Source organism: Henckelia pumila, chromosome 1 (genome assembly GCF_033568475.1).
Source record: "Henckelia pumila isolate YLH828 chromosome 1, ASM3356847v2, whole genome shotgun sequence".
Taxonomy (NCBI): Eukaryota; Viridiplantae; Streptophyta; class Magnoliopsida; order Lamiales; family Gesneriaceae; genus Henckelia; species Henckelia pumila.
The window spans coordinates 35,751,424-35,769,155 of NC_133120.1; positions in this window are offsets into that span (position 1 = coordinate 35,751,424).

Consider the following 17,732-nt stretch of genomic DNA (forward strand, 5'->3'; position numbering starts at 1 on the left):
TAGTCATTCCCATGAACTACCACATCTTACATACACTATAGTATATTCAAGTTCTTTATCAAAACAACAATAGTATATCACAATATAACAATATGAAGAAAGATAAAGTCATTGCCATTAATAAAAGTGTAAATTATATTAAACAAAAGATTGTTTATACAAAGAGTCATCAAAGCCCTTAGCCACAAGTTGGCTCACTGGGCACCCACTCTTTCATTCTGTTCATTACAAACTTAGAAACTTAGAGCCGTTAGTGGATTCCCAGGCTAGGTCAAAAGTATAAACATATTGCAGTGCTAGGGCCTGAGAGTTGTGATGTTTTGTTGCAGAATTTCTGGGTTTCGTTGATTTTTAAGATGACTTTTCTGTAATGTTTTTCTCTTTTTTTTTTTTGGTAATTTAAAAGTTTTAATAGATGTTTCAAGCTTGTGATGTAATTTTCTTGGTTTGTTTTTGTTTTTTCCCCCCTAAAACTTAGTTGGACTTATATTCTCAGTAGATGTAAGGCCCTGAAATTAATTATTTTTGGATTAGTGGAATTTATTAATTTGTAGAATTTAATTAATGGGAATTAATTGAGCCGGAATTGAATCGATTTAATTTGGAGCTTTCAGGGGCCGATTTGCAATTAGATGGTTGGACTTGGTCAAAGCAAGACTATTATTATTATTATCCTCTCATCACCATCCCTCCCTCATTTCTTCCTCCCTCCTTCACGTCGACCGAGAGAGAAGCCATGGCCAACGACATTTCGAGCTTTTCTTTCATCCGATTCGCACGATCCGACCGTTAGATTTTATTTCCGAGTTGAGTTTCACGATCACCGCATCGAGGGCTTCATTTTGACGTAAGTTTTTCTACGATCCATGAGCTTTGAATTTTGTTGGGTTGTTAGAATTTGATAATCTTGGAGTATGTTTTTCTCGAGCTAGCATAGATCGTGTATTTGAAGTCGGTTCGGATAAAGAACGAAGTTTGGATTTTATATGATTTTTGGAGATTAAATTCGAAAATGGGTCTTTGGATTTTGGTTGGATTTGTTGTGTTTTGATGGATTTGAAGATGATATGAGTTGTTTGGTATGGTTTGATGATGTTGATGATTTTTGGTTTGACCGTTTATAGCCGTTATGCCGTCGAAATCGAGTTTTGGATTATCGGTTGTTTGTTTCTGTTTGATTTCCGGGATTGTTTGAGTTGATGAATTGACATCGAATTCATATAATCTTCATTTTCAGATTTGGATTGAAGTTTCAGATTTGGATCGAACTTGGGAGTTGAATTGATTGAGAATCGAAGACGATTTGAATCCTCGACGAACTTGAAAGGTAAGAAGACGACAATTGAATGAATGGGACGATTAACTCGAATTTGAATTAATTCGAGTGCCCAAAAGAAATCACATACTTGTATGCTATTCGAATTATTTGATTTTAACTTGAATGAGTTTTATTCCACTTGCATACATCTTGAGCCGAAGATTCGATTCGTTTTGAACTTAGACGATTTAGGGAGCTATAATGAAGTGGCTTTGGATTTCGAGTTTTTTCAATTGCCATAATACTTCTTATAGTTGCTCTAAAGTCTAGGGGTTGAGTTGAGGGACATCCACCTCGAATGGGTGTGTCGGTGAGTTGTTCGTGAAAACTTGACCCCGGGATCCCAACCGAGTACCGATTGATATTCGAGTATCCGATTAGATAATCCCGAGTTTTGAAGTCAAGCATTTCATTTTAATGCATTTCGAGTTGAGTACTGATATGCCTTTTTGAATTGATTGACTCGTTATTTTATATAACATGATTTGTTATATTATTTGAGATTGCTTTATTTGTATCTTTTACTAGGAATTATATTCTCAACGGATTATCCGTCTGTCGTGTTGTTTGTATGTGTACTTGACGGCAGGTAGGGCAGGATCGAGTCAGAAGCCGCATGACTAGGTCGAGTTGGAAGTGATAGAAGTGAGACACTGTGAGTCGTAGGGTTGTGCCTTTGGATTTGTAATATTTCTATTAGTTGAACGAACCCTATTGTCGAACTTGTTATTGTTTTTTTGGGCAGAACTTAGAATATTGCATGTTCTAATTGTTGATATATATGTGTTCTTGAGTTTATAATTGATCGAAAATGCTCTTGGTTGTTTTTTTTTTCAGTGTTTCCAGGTTTCTGTCCGTTTGGCTTGCGCGCGGGCGAAACTGGATCTCGCGCGCGCGCGGCTAGCTTGGAGGGGCTCTGGATGTTTTGCCCGCGCGCGTGCAAGAACTCCCCTCGCGCGGGCGCGAGCACTTCCGTGAGCCTATGGACCTTTTGCCTGCGCGGGCGCAAGGCAATCCCTTAAAAAAAATAAATAAATTTTTGATTCGATTTTTCCTCGGCTCTTCATGATTGATTGTGTTTAATTATTCAAGATTAGATGATTAGAAACGGGGTCTCACATTAAGTGGTATCAGAGCGATAAGATTCTTGGATTTGAACTAGAGTGAGCGGGGTAGATCGAGTCCGCATGAATTGAATTCTCGCTTGTGATTGATTTATTTAAATGATTTATTTAAGATACATGCGAGCATGCTTTATTGATTGAGAATTACTTTAATTACATGAGTTGCGATTTAATTTTCGAAGCACAATTATTTGATTTGACTGAAAGCATGCTTTATTATTTATGAGTTACTTGGAATTACATGATTATGTGATTTAAATTTTAAAGAATAAATTACTTGAAATATGAACTGTACTTTAAGTTCGGATCCGAGTTCCACCATCTGCTTGAGCTAGCACATCAGATATTGTTGGCGATATGAATTAGAATCCGATTGAGATCCGAAATTCAGTGAATTGTAGTTGAATGAACTTATCGAACAGAGATGTGGAACACTTAATTTTTTAGATGGAGATTTGGTATCCTTGTCATACTGAATATCAGAATTGCCTCCTAAAGAATTTTTTTAGCAGACGACAACCAGCAGTAACTCCTTCGACTGATCTAGATCATACCACCACTGCTCTGATAGATGTCACTCTGACACTGATGGGAGTACTACCGAGGAGGTTTTAGTTTCTTAGATTACCAATTCCGAAGAGTACCGAGAATTCTGTTGACGCAGAAGTTGAATGGAAGAGATCGATCAGTTGGATGATTCTCTGAACTACACAGATGACCGGAGAGTTTGGTTAGTGTGGTACCAACTTAGAGGATCGATAAAAGTTGGTAGAACTTGAAGAAGAGAGCATTAGAGAATCAAGGTTCGATCATTTTAGAATCCGCTTCCAACCGAATTTCTTCGAAAGATTCCTTTTCACCATTTGAACAGAGTTAGAGGGACGTAAAGACCATCTTTAATCGAAGAGAAAAAAATTTATGGAATCAGTGGGCATTGCCTTGAGATCAGAAGACGTTGTCAGGTCTTTCATCAGCCCGGACACTCTACAAGAGTTCGTCATCAGGATATTATCGAAGATCTCCGAAGGGAGTTGCCTTGTGTCTTTAACTCCGACAAGATTCTAGTAGTACTCTTATCGAGGATCAGACTCAGATTTTACCGATGATGACCGCAGGAAACAGTAGAATATGGTTTCTATTCTTATTCTGATATGATGGTTTGCACACCATATCTTTCTTCTTATCGATATTTGTTGATTCATCTCTGTTTGTTGAATTTTGATTATCAGTAGTCGCAATTCTTGGAATTGATGGGATAAGTTGGAACCGAACAGTATTGTACTTCAGATTCTGATTTGATTGAGATTTTGATTTGATTGTAACTGAGCAGTATCGTACCTCAGATATCATATTTTGAGTTGATTGTCTGTTGGTTTCTTATCTAGTTCAGAACTACTGAGGATTGTTTCAGGGAGTTGACAGATTCAGATCCGAGTCAATAGACGAACAGAAATCCTCCGGTAACGATTCTCGATTCCAGGATTCTTTATTAGTTGATCTGCCGAATGACTTTCAAATGTAGAATTTCGCGGAGAAATTGTTTTGTTCGCAGTTGATGTCCTAGAATCTAGCCTGAATTGGTTGATAAACCAGTGGTTAGAGAATTGCTGTTATCATCCGGATGAGATTTCTGGATTACCTCTGATTCATGAGGTTAGATTCAGCAATGACTTGAGACCAGACATCATTAGTTGAGAGTTTGATAGAAAGAAGAATTGAAGACTGGACATGGATCGAGGTATGACTGCTTTGGAGTTTAGTCGTACCATTTGAAGTGAAACTCGTCTGCAGTATTGTAGATCTTTTGAACTGAATATATCAGAGGTATTTAGATGAAATTAGAAATTCTTATCGATCTTTTTGGTTCTGTTCAAAGAATAGTACTGATCATACAGAGTATTGGAGAATGGTTTTATAGAATTGCGTGTAGAGACGTTGCATGCTATGCTATTGAAGTCTGAATTTCATTGTATCGAGATGTCCTTTCCTCGATCATATAAATTCTAGAGCTGGAAAATTCTATGATTATTGCAAGACCGAAGTTGTTTTGATTGAAACCAATCCGACATTTGTACCTGAGAAATGAAGATTTTGAGTCCTATAGCAGGGTTTCGAGAGATTCTTATCGCCATGGAGTCAATTTCTCATCTAACTCCAGATAATGCACTTGAATCTGAATCGAATCTTATGAGATCAGTTTGTTTGACATGAAGAAGAGATCGATCCGAACTCCAGTATTTCTTATTTCCTCTGTACTGATAATCTTCAGTGCATTGCATCTTCTTATCCAGATTCTGGAGGTATTCTTATTCAGAGGAAGTCTGTGATAGCTCAGTCATAGTAGCAGCTGGAGCAGTACGAGACTCAACATCCGATTCACGATATTGAATTGACAGTGATCTTATTGCTTGTAAGATCGGGCATCACTATCTCCAGTGAAATTTTCGAAGTCCTTTCTGAACCGAGAAGTCAAAGTATGAGTTTTACAACCGAACTGATTTTGAGATTGAGGAATGAATTGATATAATGAAGAATCTGATGGTGAATTTCAGTATGATCCGAGGTATTACGATGCAGCAATTGAGGTTTGAATAGAATGATCAATTATTATTTTATCTACTACCGTTATTTTCTTGAGTTGATGAATCTGTTCTTATTTTATCTACTATCCTTGACTTCGCCGACCGATGAGTGTTGAACTTCTGATTTGGAGTCTAGAACAGATATGAAGTCGATTAGAATTCTTTTATCCGTAATGAGCCATAATTGATTTAGAAGATGGTGATAGCGCAGAAAACAGATTTGAATTGGAGAATTTATTGAAGAAGAGTCAGAAACTGGGCACAGTCTGAGTTTCAGGACAGTGACGATACCTCAGTTATGAGTAATTGCTTTGTCGTGCCAGAAATTTTGATTGAGGCAGAGTATCTTGAGATTGACACTTTGCAGTTATTCATCATTCTTTCAGACGACTGAAAGATATTCAGAGGATTAAGGAATTGACCTTTATAGGAACAGAGGAAGAATGAGGTTCGAAGGATGATTTCGTAATTGCTAGTCTGTCCACAGTTGATAGCTGATAGAGAGAAGGAACCGACTGTCTGTGGAACAGTTCATTGTCAGAATGAAAAAAAGATTTCTTTTCGACGAATACCTTTCTGAAGCTATCGATCAGTCTGGAAGCCAGCTGAACTTTATTAGACCGATTGCAGAAATCTGCTTTTGTATTCCGTACGGAATGAAGTCCTGACTCGACCCGATGTTGAGAAGTTGGTCAGAAAGAATTTTAGGTTGTTTTGCTCTGTCGCAGTTTATCCATGCAGAATGGAATGGAGAGTGTTCGGCATGTGGTCACGGAGGTACAGAACTGTCTGATTTGGAGATGCTATCTGATTATAATCGAATCATAGCTATAGTCTGCTTCTGTGTCTGTACAGAATAGATTTCAGACACGACAATATTAATGAGATTGTTGTCAGGAGAATTTTCAGATATGGTTGATTTGTCAAAGTCTGTCCTTTCAGAATGGGATTTTTAATTAACTCTCACCTTGAACTCAGTATTTGAAAGACTTTTGTATTGGATTATAATTGAGTTCAGTTTATTACCCTCAGAACGACGGACAGCCAAGATTAAGCGATATAGACTTTAAGAGGATACGCTGAGCTGTAGTGCTTGATTTGGCACTAGCTGGATGGATTTCTCATCTTTTGCAAAGTTTCCGAACAACAGCTATCAGACGAGTATCTTGATATCAATTGTTGTGAATGAGTTGTACGAGAAGCAATGAGAATACCAATCGAATCAGGATGATTTCATGAGTTTCCTGAATTGGGATCAAATTTATTTAGAGGTTCGATAGACGGATATAGATTTCCTGTCTAAGATGAAGGCGACTTGAGAAGAAGGATGAACGAAGTAGTCGAATTCCGACGTAGATCCCGATACTTATGTTCAGTAAGGCGGAGTAATTCCAAAGATTTCTCTAATTAGAGGTTGTGCCAGATGTGTTAGAGAGAGAACTGTCTCAATGAACTCACGAGGTTCCTTTGAGATTCTAGAGGAGATAGGCGATCTCGTCTATCGACTTTTACACTTTCAGTTCTCCTTATTTTTCCACTACTTTGTTCTTCCGTATTCTTCGGGTATTCTCGACATGCTACACGTCTTTTTTGCTAAATTCATAGATTTTCATTGATGTTGAGACGGAAATTGATGAGTCACCAGTTTGTTTGAGACGACCGATTCAGAGTTAACCGAACATAGTAACAACTCTTTAGCGAGACCGATTCAGATGAGTTTGTGCAGTTGAGCCGATACAAATTTGAAGAAACGATACTAGTTGTAACGCCCCGTTTTTATCTTAAATGAGTTTATTTGAGTTAATCGGAGATTTCAGAGTTCTCGAGCCGACTTGATTTTGATCAGGGTCTTTTTTGCAAATTTTGGAAATTTCAGGGACTAAAATGTATCTACACTTAGAATTTTATTTGAGAAGTCTCCTCTTCCTCCCCAAACCGTGAAGCACCATTGAAGCTTAGGGAAACGCCTTTCAAGCTTTTCCAATCTCGGTTTTCGGTCGATCCGTCCGTTAGAAATTATTTTTGAAGGCAGATTATCGATCACTGCAGTGAGAGCTCTGTTATATCGTAAGTTTTTCTACGATCAGATACATTCTAGTTTTTGGATGTTGTTAGAATCGTTCTAGATTCGAGTATGTTGTTCTCGACAGAGTTCTGATCGTTTATTACCTATCGGTTTTGAAATAGAGCAACGTTCGGATTTGTTATGATTTTTGGAAGCCATTTTCGAAAATCATGGTTTTGAGATTTGTTGGGTTTGCCTTGTTATGGTTGTATTGGCTTTGATATGAGTTGTTATCGGTACTGAACTGATGTCTGCATTTCCGATTTGTTCAGTTTATAGCCGTTATGCCGTCGGTTTGATTTTGGGGATTTTGAACCATTTTTGGGTTGTTGGACTTTTGCTTGAGTTGAACGTTGTTGTTGATCACTTTTTGTCTCTGAACAGATTCATTTGGAGTTTGTCAAGCCTTGTTAGCAGCCTTGTTCGTCAAGATTTGGACGAAGAACGGTATAGAGAATTACCTTGAGCCTTGTTGTTGTTTAGATTGGTTAGACTTTGATACAATCTTTTGTTGTAGCTTTCCAGAAGTTGGAACTACTGCCTTGAAAGGTAAAAGCAGTCATCGTCGCGGGATAGCATACTCGAGACTGTTGGTTCTCGAGTTTTCCCTTTTAAATCACATATTGCATCAATACTTGTTCTAGCATGTGGAACTTGTATTTGTTGGTTGATTGAGCTTTGTTATGTGACTTTTGCTTATATTTATGTTATGCATTCATCTTGAGTCTACTTTGTTTATAGCGGGCAGAACCGCCTTTTTTGTTTTAAGCATTTGGGAACTATGATTGAGTGGCCTAGATCGTAGTCCTTTCGCCTAGTGCTAGCATACTCATTATGGTTGCTCAAAGTCTAGAGGAGTGGGATACGTGGCACCACCTTGATTGGGAGAGTCGGTGAGTTGTTACGTGATCTCATCCTCGGGATCCCAAAAGCACAGCAGCAATCCCTCGTTTATCAGATTTGATAACCCGTTTTAAAGACATGCATTCATTACGTTATCATTGATTACTTGTTACCTTGAAAGCATGTTTATTGAATTTATTACTTGCTATGTTGCTTTTACTAGGATTATCTTTCTCACCGGTTTATCCGGCTGTTGCTTTGTTTTGTATGTGTACCTGGCAACAGATGGGGCAGGACCAAGTCAGCGAAGGCCTGGTTAGCAACAAGAGGGAGAGCTAGTAGTGAGACTCGGTTTAGAAGTCGTGTCAGCATGTCTACCTAGTTGTATTTGAACATGTTTAGATATCGAACTTCGTTAGGTTATTGCATTGATTATGCGAGCTGTGTTGAATGTTTCTCGTTACAAATCCAATACTTTTGAGCGGTTGTGTAACCCTAGAATTTCATGTATTAGTTGGAGAACTTGTGATTGTAATGAATGATAAAATGTTGTTGGTTTTGGACTCAAGTTCTAGCATGATTTATGTTGTTTTGCTCTGTTTCTGTCACCGCTCGATCCGCAAGATCTTGCGGATCGAGCGAGGGCATTTTGATGCAGTTCTGTTTTGGAAATTTTGTGGCTCGCTCGATCCGCAAGATCTTACGGATCGAGCGAGGGCTGGTTTTCTCGGGTAGAACCTTTTGGGTTTTTGGCTCGCTCGATCGGTAAGATCTTACCGATCGAGCGAGGCACTATTTCAAAAAAAAAAAATTATCTTATTGCTTTTAACATTTGGTTATTGTATGCCTTATTGTTGTTTAATCCCGAGATTAGTTGTTTGGAATCGAGGTCTCACACTAGTAGCGGAGTTTGATTAGAACCGAGATTTCAGAGTTAATTGAAAGAAGAATTATTATAACAGTCCTCGAACTGTATCTTGTTTTCTGAGATGGAACTGCTTTGATTTCGAGGAAGAAATCGATTCTTAGAGGGGGAGAATTGTAAGGCCCTGAAATTAATTATTTTGGAATTAGTGGAATTTATTAATTTGTAGAATTTCATTGATGGGAATTAATTGAGCCGGAATTGAATCGATTTAATTTGGAGCTTTCAGGGGCCGATTTGCAATTAGATGGTTGGACTTGGTCAAAGCAAGACTATTATTATTATTATCCTCTCATCACCATCCCTCACTCATTTCTTCCTCCCTCCTTCACGTCGACCGAGAGAGAAGCCATGGCCAATGACATTTTGAGCTTTTTTTCCGTCCGATTCGCACGATCCGACCGTTAGATTTTATTTTCGAGTTGAGTTTCATGATCACCGCATCGAGAGCTTCATTCTGACGTAAGTTTTGCTACGATCCACGAACTTTGAATTTTGTTGGGTTGTTAGAATGTGATAATCTTGGAGTATGTTGTTCTCGAGCTAGCATAGATCGTGTATTTGAAGTCGGTTCGGATAAAGAACGAAGTTTGGATTTTATATGATTTTTGGAGATTAAATTCGAAAATGGGTCTTTGGATTTTGGTTGGATTTGTTGTGTTTTGATGGATTTGAAGATGATATGAGTTGTTTGGAATGGTTTGATGATGTTGATGATTTTTGGTTTGACCGTTTATAGCCGTTATGCCGTCGAAATCGAGTTTTGGATTATCGGTTGTTTGTTTCGGTTTAATTTCTGGGATTGTTTGAGTTGATGAATTGACATCGAATCCGTATAATCTTCATTTTCAGATTTAGATTGATGTTTCAGATTTGGATCGAACTTGGGAGTTGAATCGATTGAGAATCGAAGACGATTTGAATCCTCGACGAACTTGAAAGGTAAGAAGACGACAATTGAATGAACGGGACGATTAACTCGAATTTGAATTAATTCGAGTGCCTAAAAGAAATCACATACTTGTATGCTATTCCAATTATTTGATTTTAACTTGAATGAGTTTTATTCCACTTGCATACATCTTGAGCCGAAGATTCGATTTGTTTTGAACTTAGACGATTTAGGGATCTATAATGAAGTGGCTTTGGATTTTGAGTTTTTCCAATTGCCAGAATACTTCTTATAGTTGCTCTAAATTCTAGGAGTTGAGTTGAGCGACATCCACCCTGAATGGGTGTGTCGGTGAGTTGTTCGTGAAAACATGACCCCGGGATCCCAACCGAGTACCGATTGATATTCGATTATCCGATTAGATAATCCCGAGTTTTGAAGTCATGCATTGCATTTGTAATGCCCCGATTTTATTATAATTGAGTTTAATCAAGATAATCAGGGTTTTCAGTAATTGAGGATTGTTTTGTTATTTAGCAGGGGGTTACTTTACAAGATTGGAGAAATAAAGGACTGAAATGAAAAAATGGGATTTTTATATATTATCCTTGCAAGTTGCCATCCCCCATCACTTCACTCAATCCCTTCTCCTCCTTCCTCCTTCCATTTCGTACGTACTGAAGCAAGCCATGAGAGACGCCATTTCAAGCTCTTCCTTTCCCCGATTTGCTCAATTCGACCATTAGATTTTCATTCCGAGTTGAGATTCACGATCACCGCGACGAGGGCTTCATTTATACGTGAGTTTTGCTACGATCTCTTGAACTTCGATTTTTTTGAGTTGTTAGATTTTGATAATACTCGAGCATGTTGAGATTGGAAGTCGGTATATCGTGTATTCGAAGTCGGTTCGGAGTTTGGAAGTCGTTTGAATTTGTAATGATTTTTGAGGCATTAATTCGAAAATGGTGATTTTGTTTGAGGTTGGAATTGAGTTGTTTGGATGTTTGGTTATGATATTCGAGTTGTTATGATTGTTGTTGATGATTTGAGTTTTTCCGGATAGTCGATTTATAGTCGTTATGCCATCGAAATCGAGTTTGAGTTATCAGTTTGGTTCAGTTTGATTTGTATATCGAATTTGATTGAGTTTGAACTCCGAGTTGATATCGAATCCGTGTCTCGATGTTTTGACAGTTGATTAGAGATTGGAATTGGAGGACTTGGAGATCGGTTACCAATCGAAGAGTTGGAAGACGGCATAGATTGCTTGATTTATCGACTTTGAGTTTCGAATTGTTTAGAGTTTGAATCGAGTTGTCTCTTGTTTGACAGGATTGATTGAAGCTTCGAGAAAAAGGTAAAAGTCGACATTGAAATGAATGGGAACGAATACTCGAGATTGAATTATTCTCGAGTTCCCAAAAATCACATACCGCTTGTTTATTTGATTGCGTGAACTTGATTTAGTTATTGATGCACTTGCATTCATATTGAGCCGACTTTCGATTCGTTTTAAAATGAGACGTTTTAGAGAGATATATTGAAGTGGCTTTGGATTTCGAGTTTTTCCAATTGCCAGAATACTTCTTATAGTTGCTCTGAAGTCTAGGGGATCGAGTTGATCGACTTCCACCCCGAAAGGGTGCGTCGGTGAGTTGTCGTGAAGACTTGACCCTGGGATCCCAACCGAGTACCGATCGATTTTATTATTATCTGACTTGATAATCTCGACTTTTAAATCTATGCATTCATTCAATATCATTTCGATGTTATGATTTATGTTGACACATTTCGATTGAGGTGTTTACTTGATATTGAATGCCTGTCTCTTTTACTTAGAAATTATATTTCTAACCGGTTTATTCGGTTGTTGTCTTTGTTTGTATTGTACTTGACAACAGGAGGATCAGGAGCTGGACCAAGTCGTTTGGGTTAGCTCGGGGTGTGAAGATAGACGTGAGACACCGTGTTGTAGGGTCGAGTCGAATGATCTATTTTGAGTTTTGTTGAGTCGTTTGAACTCCTTCTTAGAACTTAGACTATTGCATGATCTACTCTCCTTTTGTATTTTGAATATCTTATGATTGTTGAATTATTAGTTGGATCATGTCGGAACCTTTTCGGGTGTTATTTTACACTTTTGAGGTCTTTTTGGAAGCGATTTCAGCAGGCTATGCGCGCCCGCTCGTCCGGGAGGCGCGCCTGCGCGCCCTGCACCTCCCCGGGCAGGACGCCATGCGCGCCCGCTCCTAGGGAGGCGCGTCCAGGGCAGGGGGCTATGCGCGGCCGCGCATCGCGTCCCATTTTTTTAAAAAAAAAAAATAATAAATTGATTCGATTTTATATTGGCTCTCGTGTTCGATTTTGTTTAATTATTCGATATTAGAGGATTAGAAACGGGGTCTCACAGCATTTTAATGCATTTTGAGTTGAGTACTGATATGCCTTTTTGAATTGATTGACTTGTTATTTTATATGACATGATTTGTTATATTATTTGAGATTGCTTTATTTGTCTCTTTTACTGGGAATTATATTCTCATCGGATTATCCGGCTGTCGTTTTGTTTGTATGTGTACTTGACGGCAGGTAGGGCAGGATCGAGTAAGAAGCCGCATGAATAGGTCGAGTTGGAAGTGATAGAAGTGAGACACCGTGAGTTGTAGGGTTGTGCCTTTGGATTTGTAATATTTCGATTAGTTGAACGAACCCTTTTGTCGAACTTGTTATTGTTTTTTTGGGCAGAACTTAGAATATTGCATGTTCTAAATGTTGATATATATGTCTTCTTGAGTTTAGAATTGATCGGAAATGCTCTTGGTTGTTTTGTTTTTCAGTGTTTCCAGGTTTCTGTCTGTTTGGCCTGCGCGCGGGCGAGGCTAGACCTCGCGCGTGCCAGCACTCCCCTCTCGCGGGCGCGAGCACTTCCGTGAGCCTCTGGACCTTTTGCCTGCGCGCGCGCGAGGAGGAAACTCGCGCGGGCGCGAGGCAATCCCTTAAAAAAAATTAAATTTTTGATTCGATTTTTCCTCGGCTCTTCGTGATTGATTGTGTATAATTATTCGAGATTAAATGATTAGAAACGGGGTCTCACAGTAGATCTACTCTTTTATTTGCATAAATAGTTTCATATATGGTTTTAAGATCAAAATTTGAGTTTTTTCCACTGAATATTCTATATATAAGTGGATGATCGGTTCTGCTGTTGAATTTCATACTCTATCCAATGGTTTAGGCTCAAAGCATTCAATTCAGCTCCATATATATAATTTCTTTGATAAAAGTGAAACTTGTATTTCGTTCCTCTAAGAAACATGCAAATATATCTACTGTATTTCTCTCATGAGAAATCTCTGTGTTATTTTGAATCAGCTAGTAGATATGTTTTGATGTGTTTCATATGATTTTGCATTCTGTATGGATTAGGAGATTAAATAAAAGGTTTGGTGCAACGATTTACCATTTTGGAAGTTGTTGTTCTTGATTTTGTCTGTTCTTTATACTGGGTGTGAAAGAGTGGGTGCCCGGTGAGCCAACTTGTGGCTAAGGGCTTTGATGACTCTTTGTATAAATAATCTTTTGTTTAATATAATTTACACTTTTATTAATGGCAATGACTTTATCTTTCTTCATATTGTTATATTGTGATATACTATTGTTGTTTTGATAAAGACCTTGAATATACTATAATGTATGTAAGATGTGGTAGCACATGGGATGGCTATCATGAAACACATCTTATAGTCACTGTATATTCTAAACTGTTCCTAGTCGATTGAGCGGTCCGATAATAAGGATAAGGATCGCTCGAGTTTGAGACTAGCATTTGCGATGCAGAGTACCACGTTTCAATGGTAAGGAACATAGAGATGTTCGAAGCATGCAAATGGATATTCATATGATGAATGATCGAACTACCCTATCCGGACTTTCCAAGTGTTTATCACTTATCGAGTGGATAAAGTCCGCGGTTTTGGTTGTACACCATTAGTCCTTACTACTTGAAACATCATTGAGACTCTATATGCTAGTCCTGTGCTTTGACTCGTTTACCGAATCTATTGGGGTCATCAGGTGTCGGGATTGGGTACAGTTACAACACATATATGAGTCGATGCTTTGTTGTCAAGGATTCACCACATACTTGCGAGTGTGGATATCCTATGCGATCTGAGGAGATATTAGTGTGACGAATCTCTGGCCAGAGTACATGATGTGTTTTAAGAAATGGTTTCTTAGTAACACATGCGATGTCACTATTTGATCTTCAAGATGTATTGCATAGTTATCGAATCTCGAACGACTCTCGATTTACCAATGGTTGTTGATTCGATCGGGATATATGGATGAAGGGACCGTACTGTACGCTAACCAAAATCTATTGGTTCTTGCAGGCACTATCAGTGATACCTAGGGAATCATGGGGCGATGTTGCTAGGCGCTCTTACCATGATTCGATGAGCAAGTCGGAAATCGTTGTTCCGAGTCACAAGGAGTTGTGAGCCCACGGCTAGCTGTATCCCTGAACCATTGAGGGTCACACAGAGTAATGGATTTTTAATCCCCGTTGAGATAGTTAAATTTAAAGAGTTAAATTTAATGAACAAAGAAGTTGGACTTCTTATTAAAGAGTAGAGGAGTAAGATTTCCTAAAATGACATAGGGATGGGCATTTTTGGAAATCACTGAATTCGGATTCAGAAAAATTTATCTTGACTTTAAAAGGTGCAGAAATGGTTTCTGTACACATTGGTGAAATCGGTTTATCAATCGGAGTCATGATGAATTTTATATTAATTTCTAAACATGCGGGCTTTGCTTGTCGGACTTGAACTTATGACTAATGGGCCCTAAGTTTTTAGCGCCTACATTATAAATAAGTTATTGCAGTACAGAAATTACACACAACAGGTCACAAAACCCTATTTTTCTTAAGTGTGGCCGCCGCCCCCTCCCCTCTGGTCGGAAAATCCAGCATGTGAATTTTGAATTACAGTCTGGTTTAACGGATCAAATTTGTTAATTCTCTTAGTAGAAATGTAGTGACCCTTACCCAGATCACCTACTAAACAGAACTTAGGCATGCAATTAACTTAATAAAACAGATATCAGAATAAAACTGCGGAAACCAATAACATTATACAATCCCAAGTAAAGGAATCTGTAATTATCCAATAATATACAACCAAATCGAATAGCTGTATAAACCCAAACAACAGTAATAAAGCCTAGACGAAGCTCCAGCTGGCCAACCACTGACTAGCCCCTCCTGGATCCACCCTCCTCGTCCAATCGCAAACCTGCCCCATGGAATAGGGTGTCCAGAAAATACAGAGTACGAGACGTGAGCATAAAACGCTCAGTGCGAGAGTATGAGTATACATGCATGCAAAGTGAACTCCCTATAGACTCGAGGTCAAGGATCAGATAACAGAGACAGACCGGGCCCTGGTATGTAGCACGCTGTGCCGTCGCTTCAGGAGGTGTCTCCCATACCGAGATAACCGTGGATACGCCGGACCCAAATCGATGGAAGTACATCCACTAAAGGGATAGGGTACAACCCTACTAACAGACATCTCGAAGGATATACAGCAAGATGCAAATGAATGCAGCATAATATCATGGCATATAAATCATGCGGTCACATAATACATGCATACTCAGTCAGGATATCTCGAACAGTACTTCCGTACCTCAAAATACCAGGTAGGCACTACCAGCTCTAAGTCCAAGCCTAAAGTCCGCATACACAGCGAAATGATACTACTATCATTAAAGTGCTCTAAAAGCCTTAACTAAGCTATTGCATACTCCTAAATATTTATATGAAGCAAAAGCTATACCTTCGTCCGTCGTTAGCCCTTTGATGTCGATGCCTCCAGAACTTGGGCACAACTCCGCTACGACTATCGAACGCCTCTCCGACCTCCGGACCAAGCCTAAGAAGACTAGAACAGCTCGAATATGACTAGAAATAGAGAGGAAATCCGGAATTGGCAAGGAGAAATGAAGTCTCGGCCTTCTATTTATAGACAACGATCGGAGCCTCCGATCCTCGATCGGAACGTCCGAACCTGGATCGGAACGTCCGATTTTGCCATCAGAGCTTCCGAAGATCCTGATCTGCCACGTGTCAAAATATCACTTGATGACTCCGGATAGGGGTGATCGGAGCCTCCGGTCCTGATCGGAGCTTCCGATCCAGCCACACGTCATGGATGACGTAATATCATCGGTGCCTCCGATCCTCATCGGAGCTTCCGATCCCGATCGGAGCTTCCGATCGTCCCTTCGGAGCTTCCGATCCATCCAATCCCCAATTTATTTAATTAGCATTAATCCTTTAATTACTCAATTAGGGTTCGGGCTACTACATTCTCCCCCACTTAAGATATTGCGTCCTCGAAATCAGATCTTAAGTACCGAATGCAAATACAGAAATCAGAAACATTCTTTATTCAAATCCAACGTTTACAGAGTTTGCAACTGAATACAACTTAAAGAATGAAATCAAAACAACTCAGGATGGTCTTTACGCATCCTGTCCTCAAGCTCCCAAGTAGCTTCCTCAGTGCCTCGGCGCTGCCACTGAACTAAAACCAAAGGAATGACTTTGTTCCGTAAAACCTTATCCTTATAATCAAGGATGCGAAGAGGTTTCTCAACATAAGTCAAATCCTTGTCTACCTGAACCTCAGATCGCTGCAGGATATGAGATTCATCCGCCACATATCGTCGCAACAGAGATACGTGGAACACGTCGTGAATACTGGATAGATGCGGTGGCAAAGCTAGTCGATAAGCCAAATCGCCAATACTCTCCAAGATCTCAAACGGACCGATAAATCTGGGAGACAACTTGCCCTTAAGGCCAAATCTGAGAATCTTGCGGAAAGGTGACACTCTCAGAAACACTTTCTCCCCGACCTCGAACTGCAAGGGCCTACGCTTGATATTAGCATAACTGGCTTGACGATCCTGTGCAGTCTTAATCCGTTTCTTGATTTGATCAACAATGTCTATCGCCTGCTGGATAAACTCCGGTCCTTCAGCCTGTCTCTCCCCCACTTCTTCCCAGAAGAGTGGAGTACGACAACGTCGCCCATACAACGCCTCAAAAGGTGCCATCCCAATACTAGTGTGATAGTTGTTGTTGTAAGCGAACTCGATCAACGGCAAATGATCCTGCCAGGCTGAACCAAAATCCATGACGCACGCTTTAAGCATATCCTCTAACGTACGGATAGTGTGCTCTGACTGACCATCAGTCTCCGGATGATAGGCTGTACTCAAACTGAGAGTAGTACCCATCGCACGCTGAACACTCCCCCAGAATCTAGAAGTAAACCTGGGGTCCCGATCGCTAACAATGCTCACAGACTCCATGAAGTCGAACGATCTCCTGAATGTACATCCGTGCCATGCGATCCACAGAGTACTCTCGACTATAGGCAATGAAATGCGCTGAAGATAGCATCACAGTTCCTCGGGGATACCGGCAAATGGGTCACAAAGTCCATAGTGATAAACTCCCATTTCCATTCTGGAATAGGCAGACTGTGAAGCAATCCTCCAGGTCGTCGGTGCTCTGCCTTGACCTGTTGACACACCAAACATCTGGAAACAAACTGATAAACACTGCGTTTCATTCCCTTCCACCAGAAACGAGTACGTAGATCCTTGTACATCTTGTTGCTCCCAGGATGAATACTCAACTTAGTGCGATGTGCCTGAGATAAAATCTCCTCTCGCAACTCTTCATCTTGTGGAATCACAAGCCTACCAGACAAACACAAAAAGCCATCTGACTGATAATGAAATCCAGACGAGCTACCCTCGTTAGCTAGACGAGCTAAACGCTGGGTCTTTGAATCAAACATCTGAGCATCTCGGATCCGCGAGTACAAGGCTGGCTCAGATAATATCGCGAACATCTGGATACTCTGCATACCTTTGTTATGCTTGAAGGTATAACCT